Below are 6,378 nucleotides of genomic sequence, written 5' to 3'. Positions count from 1 at the left end.
CCCCGATGCCGAGCACCCCCAAACACCAGACCTCCCCTCATTTGGAGGGGGGGGACGGGACGGGACCGGGGCCTCCTCTTCCCCTCCAGGCCCCACAGGCCGGAGGGGCCTCCCCGAACCGGTTGCTGCCTCCCAACCCCGACACAAAGGGGGTCCCCGCTTGTGCGCTGGCACCCTAATTAACGGGGTTGGGCCCGGGGGGGGGGCCTTGATTAATGAGCTTGGGGGGCAGCTAATGAAGGGGGGGGCAGCCCCGCAGCTGTGCCCCAAAACTCTTCCTTAAGCCAAGACTAATGAGCAGCGATGAGATTTGGGACATGACCCCCCCCCAAAAGAACCCCCCCCCCAAGGAGGATGGTTTGGGGGGGGTCCTATGGGGTCCCCCCAGTTGGCATCACCCACCCGGGGCTCGTTAATTAAACGCTTTAATTAGGGCAGCGTTGGTTAAACAAATGGGGGGGGGTAGGACAGGATTGGGGGGGAGCTGCCAGCTCCTGCCTGCTGCAGCACATCTGGCAGGGGAGTGGCCGGGGAGCAATCAGGGGCCGTAATTATCCCCTTGTAATTAGGGGGATTAGGGGCTGGCGGCAGAGTAGAGGGGGCGGCAATAACCCCCCCTGAGCGGGGAGGGGGGCAGGTTCTTTTGTCACCGCCTGCCTGGCCCCAGCCCCAACGCCAGCCCGGCCAGTGTCCCCAAAGGGACGTGTTCCCCCACTGCCACCGTGTCCCCAAAGGGATGTCCCTGCTGCCAGCGCATCCCCAAGGAGATGTCCCTGCTGCCAGCCTTGTCCCCAAAGGGAGGTACCCACTGCTGGTGTGTCCCCAAAGCAATGTCCCCGCTGCCAGTCCTCCAGCGTGTGCCCAAAGGGATGTCGCTGCTGCCACTGTGTCCCCAAAGGGCTGCACCCACTGCCACCCGGGGCTGTGTCCCTGTAGGGGTGTCCCCACTTCCACCCCTCTGGAGTGTCCTCAGAGGGATGCCCCCACTGCTAGCCCTCCGTCCTGTCCCCAAAGGGCTGCATGCACTGCCACCATGTCCCCAAAGGGATGTCCCCAAAGGGATGTCCCCACTGCCACCATGTCCCCAAAGGGATGTCCCCACCGCTGCCACATCCCCGAAGGGACGTGCCCACTGCTGGTGGCCCCAAAGCCAGCTGCCCACGGGGACGCATCCCCATGGCCGGGCACCCACGTCCCCAGGCCCTGGGGGGGGTGGCACCAGCCCCCTCCCCCACCCCCCCGTCTCTGAGCCCACCGGCACCGTGCCGTATGGAAACACCCCTGCCCAGGAGCTAATCAGGCCCCAATTAGAGGGGGCTCACCATAAGCCGGGGGAGGAATGCAAATGAGGTTAACGGTTAATTAGGGATTGAAAAATTCATTATTCCTCTAGAGCAGCTGATTGCGATGCAGCCGCGCGTCCCCATTAGGGCCATTTGACCGCTTGCTAATGACACGGCGGCGGGGGGCTCGTGGGTCCCCCCCAACCCGCTGAACGCCTCCAGGAGTCATTCCTGGAGTGAGTTGTGCCTGTTCTCAGCCTCCCTGCAGTGGGTTGCTTCGAGTGGTTGTGGCTGTTCTCAGTGGGGCTCACCCATGCAGTGAATTGTGCCTGTTCTCAGCCAGGATTACCCATGCAATGAATTGTGGCTGTTCTCAGCCAGGGCTCACCTGTGCAATGAGTTGTGGCTCCTCCGCTAGCATCACCCTATGCAATGAGTTGTGGCTGTTCTCAGCTGGGGCTCACCTGTGCAATGAGCTGTGGCTCTTCTCAGCCAGAATCGCCCCGTGCAATGAATCGTGGCTGTTTTCAGTCAGGGCTCACCCGTGCAATGAATTGTGGCCATCCTCAGCTCCGCAGAGACACACGGATGGTGTGACAAGCAGCTCAGGGCAGCGGTGGGGAAATATCCCCCTGCTCCCCAACGCTCCCCCACCACCTTGCTCGAGCCAGCCTTCCAATTCAATGAAGATAATCAACGATTAGCCAAAAAGCCAAGCGGACAAGTCATTAGATATAGACTAGTGTTTACTGCAATTTACTGACCCATTCATAATTAACCTCCCATTGCCAAAACATGCCGCCGAAAAGAACTATAAACTTATTAATGGTGACGGTGGCTAATTAAAGCCAAAGCTGTAATTATCCCGAGATGTGGCCGTGGGCAGGAAAGCACGGCGACCGATGAAAGGCGAGAAAAGATGCTCGATGCAATATTTAGGAGGATGCGGGGATGCGGACCGAGGCAGCGCCCTGCTACCATGCCCTGGTACCCATCAGCATCCTCAGGGGCTGCATCCCGTATCCAGCTGCCCTGTCCGCTGCACAAAGGGGACCCAGGCGGGCTAATTCGGCGTGGGGAATATCGTCACGCCTCTGCCTTTGTCTCCCTTTCAAAGCCAATATCCCGGCCCCAGATGGGTTAATACATAATGCAGACAAGCAAGTAATTGCTTGCCTTTGTAGGGCCGTCAGCGCTGGGTCCCCGGCCCTCTGATCCCCCATTAGCAGCCATGCAAACAAGCCTTCCACCCAATTAAGCCCAGCTTTGATAGAGCCTTTCCCAATGATGTGCCGGTCCCAAACTAGCGATTCGCACATGAGCCACTACCTGTTAAACCCGGAGTCGGCTTCCTTCGGGGACGAACATCCCTCGCCTCTCACCGTGACCCAGCTGCTGAGCTCTGCCCGGCTTCCCCCGGCCCTGAAGGGAGGCTCGGCTGATAAATGATCTCGACAAACTCTATATTAAAGAGGTGGAAATGGGATGTTAATATACCCCGAGTCCCTCGTTTCGAGAACACATGGGCTCCAGCTTCCCAAAGACGGTGGTAATGAGGCGAGCGGGGACGCCCTGCAAGGAGACCTCAACCCACCGGCCTCCTGCATCTGCCAGGCGTGCAGGGAAGACAGCCTGACACCCGTCCTCTGCGGCGTCCCACAGAGCACCTCCTGGCCATCCCCTAGAGCATCTCGATCTGCTCACCTAAAGCATCTCAACATCATCCCCTAAAGCATGCCAGCACGCTCCCCTAAAACGTCTCTGCGTTATCCCTTACTGCATCCCAGTACACTCCCCTAAAGCTTCCTGGCATCATCCTCTAATACATCCCAGCATCATCCCCTAAAGCATCCCAGCATCATGCCCTAAAGCATCCCACCATCATCCTCTCAAGTATCCCAGTACACTCACATAAAAAACCCCAGTGCCCTCCCCTAAGGCGTCTCACTATCATCCTCTAATACGTCCTGGCATCCCGGCATTGTCCCCTAAAGCATCCAAGCGTCATCTACTAAGACATCCCAGTATGCTCCCTGAAAACATCCCAGCATCATTCCCTAGGGCATGCCAGCATCATCCCCAAAAGGATCCCGGTGTCACCCCTTACAACATCCCAGTGCCACCCCCTCCAGCATCCCAGTGCCATCCCCTACAGCATCCCAGTGCCACCCCCTCCAGCATCCCAGTACCATCCCCTCCAGCATCCCAGTATCATCCCCTCCAGCATCCCAGTGCCACCCCCTCCAGCATCCCAGTTCCATCCCCTACAGCATCCCAGTGCCACCCCCTCCAGCATCCCAGTACTATCCCCTCCAGCATCCCAGTATCATCCCCTCCAGCATCCCAGTGCCACCCCCTCCAGCATCCCAGTGCCACCCCCTCCAGCATCCCAGTTCCATCCCCTACAGCATCCCAGTGCCACCCCCTCCAGCATCCCAGTACTATCCCCTCCAGCATCCCAGTATCATCCCCTACAGCATCCCAGTGCCACCCCCTCCAGCATCCCAGTGCCATCCCCTCCAGCATCCCAGTATCACCCCCTCCAGCATCCCAGTGCCATCCCCTCCAGCATCCCAGTGCCACCCCCTCCAGCATCCCAGTATCATCCCCTCCAGCATCCCAGTGCCACCCCCTCCAGCATCCCAGTGCCACCCCCTCCAGCATCCCAGTATCATCCCCTACAGCATCTCAGTGCCATCCCCTCCAGCATCCCAGTGCCACCCCCTCCAGCATCCCAGTATCATCCCCTCCAGCATCCCAGTGCCACCCCCTCCAGCATCCCAGTGCCACCCCCTCCAGCATCCCAATATCATCCCCTCCAGCATCCCAGTGCCATCCCCTTCAGCATCCCAGTATCATCCCCATAAACATCCCACTATCATCCCCTAAACCATTCAAGCATCATCCCCTCCAGCACCCCACTGCCCCCCCCAGCACCCCAGCATTGCTCCTCTCCAGACTGACCCCCCCGCCAGGCAGCCCGTCTCTCCCCCCCCTCCTCCTCTCCCCCGCCCCATGTGCCTCACCACAACCTCTATAAATATTAAAAAAGCCGCATTTTCCAGCAAACCGCCCAGATCGGGGTGGGGGGCTCCCGGGGGGTATGTTAATAATGGGGCTGTGAGGGATTTACCCACCCCCCCGGCATCGGTGCGGGGGGGGGGGGTCCCAGCCGCTCATTTGCCCATACAAATATCTTGTTGCTCGTCATTACTGCCAAGTCCTTCGTGCCTCAGTTTCCCCACCCTGATGCTGTCTGGTGATGCCACAGAGGGGTGGGAAAAATAAAGAGGCAGCGAAAATAAGGAGGAATAATGAGGATAACAAAGTACAGGGGAAGCCTCCCCCCAGCCAAAAAAATTCGGGAGGTGATTTTGGGCCGCGGCAGCGAGAGGTTTGGGCAAAGCCTGCGCAAACATCAACTAATCGCCGAATAAAAGGGCAATTAAACGCCCCGGCAGCGGTAATAAATCTGCTAACAAGGAGGCAATGCCCCTGCGCTCACTGTTTGCCTAGCTGATTAACGGGGATGAATCGGGGCGGGGGGGGGGGGGATTATCCGTCGGGATGAGGCAGCTCCTTTGTCTCCTTTCCCCATCCCAAGCCATCTTGGAGGAGGTATTGGCAATGGATGCACGCGTGCCAGCCCCGGGAGCCCATTGCTGCAGCCTCAGACCTCATAGAGGGATTAATACAGAGGTGTTTTAATCCCTGGGGCTCTGAAAAAAACTCCAGGATTCCCATTGAAAACTCTCCTCTCTTCCAAGCACTCCATGAAAAAAGGCCCAAAAGCTCTCCTGGGATTAACATCCCTTTCCATCCCCTATTCCCAGGTCGGAGATGCCCCATCCCCAAGGCTCGGCTTTTTGGGGACACCCAAAAGGGGGGGGGAATACCACGGCATTTAATATTCCAGCATCACCTTCAATTCCCACCTTGGAGAATTATTTGGATAATAGTTGGATAAACCTGTTTTTCTGTGGATAATTTATTTCTCCTTTTTTTTTGATCCTGCTGGGAAATCCTTGGGCTGCCGCAGCCCCAGCAGGAGAAACGGAAAAGCTTTGTGGTCCTATTAAATTAATATTTATTTATTTTCTCTGTGCCTGGCTATGAGAGGGACGGATGAATAATGCATCACACCCCCCCCGACGCCCGGGTAGGAGCTTTGCCATCGCTGGCAGCACCGGGATCCGGCGGATTTGGTGGGAGATGGGAGAGCCCGGAGGATGCTGGTGAGGCTGAGCTGCCCCAGATGTGGGCAGGGGGCCAGATGTGCGCCTGCCTGTGGCCCCAGCACAGCTCTGGGGAGGGGGGGAGAGCATGCTCGTGCGAGCTCTCCAGATGTGTGCCCAGATGTGAGCTCGCCTACCTCCTGCTTGTGCCTCCAGATGTGCACAAATGCAAACCACCCGGCTCTCCAGATGTGCTCTGGCATCCCTGTGCTGTCAGATGTGTGCCCAGCTGTGACCCCAGGGACCCCTCCAGCTGTGACCCGAGCTGTCCAGATGTTTGCCTCAATGCGCATGCATCCCCCGGACCGCTCAACCCTCCCAGATGTGAACATCCCGGAGACCCTTGGTCCCCCAGATGTGCATGAAAAAGCCCTCCTCCCCCCAGCTGTGCCCCCAAGAGCCCTCCAGATGTGAACCTCCTCTGGGGCTCATTCGCCCCCCCCAGATGTGCAAAGGCCCGTTCCACCTGCCGCTGTGCATCCAGGTGTGAGGCCCCTTCTCCCGCTCACCCTGCCCATCGCCACCCAGATGTGCAGGCAGATGTTCCCCCCCTGCTCGCCCGTTCCCCACCCTGCTCCTCTCTCCTCCCCGAGCAGCCCCAGCCCCATCCAGCCCCCCACCCCTGGGGCTCCCCAAACTCCCGACCCCCACTTTTCCCCCCCACCCCGTCATCACCCCCACCTTTGTCCTATCCCAAGGAGATTGTTAGTGCCCCCCTCCCCCATAACGCCTCCCCCCCAGTAACGACCCCCCCCCAAACACGGGGCCGGCTGGAGGAGGCGCATTGCTTCACACATCAGCCCCAGCGCATTAATTAAGTGGCTAATTGCTAATTATGAATTCAACGGCACCACTCGCCG

Source organism: Harpia harpyja, chromosome 4, assembly GCF_026419915.1.
Source record: "Harpia harpyja isolate bHarHar1 chromosome 4, bHarHar1 primary haplotype, whole genome shotgun sequence".
NCBI classification, from domain to species: domain Eukaryota; kingdom Metazoa; phylum Chordata; class Aves; order Accipitriformes; family Accipitridae; genus Harpia; species Harpia harpyja.
Note: the sequence above shows the minus strand (reverse complement) of the source record.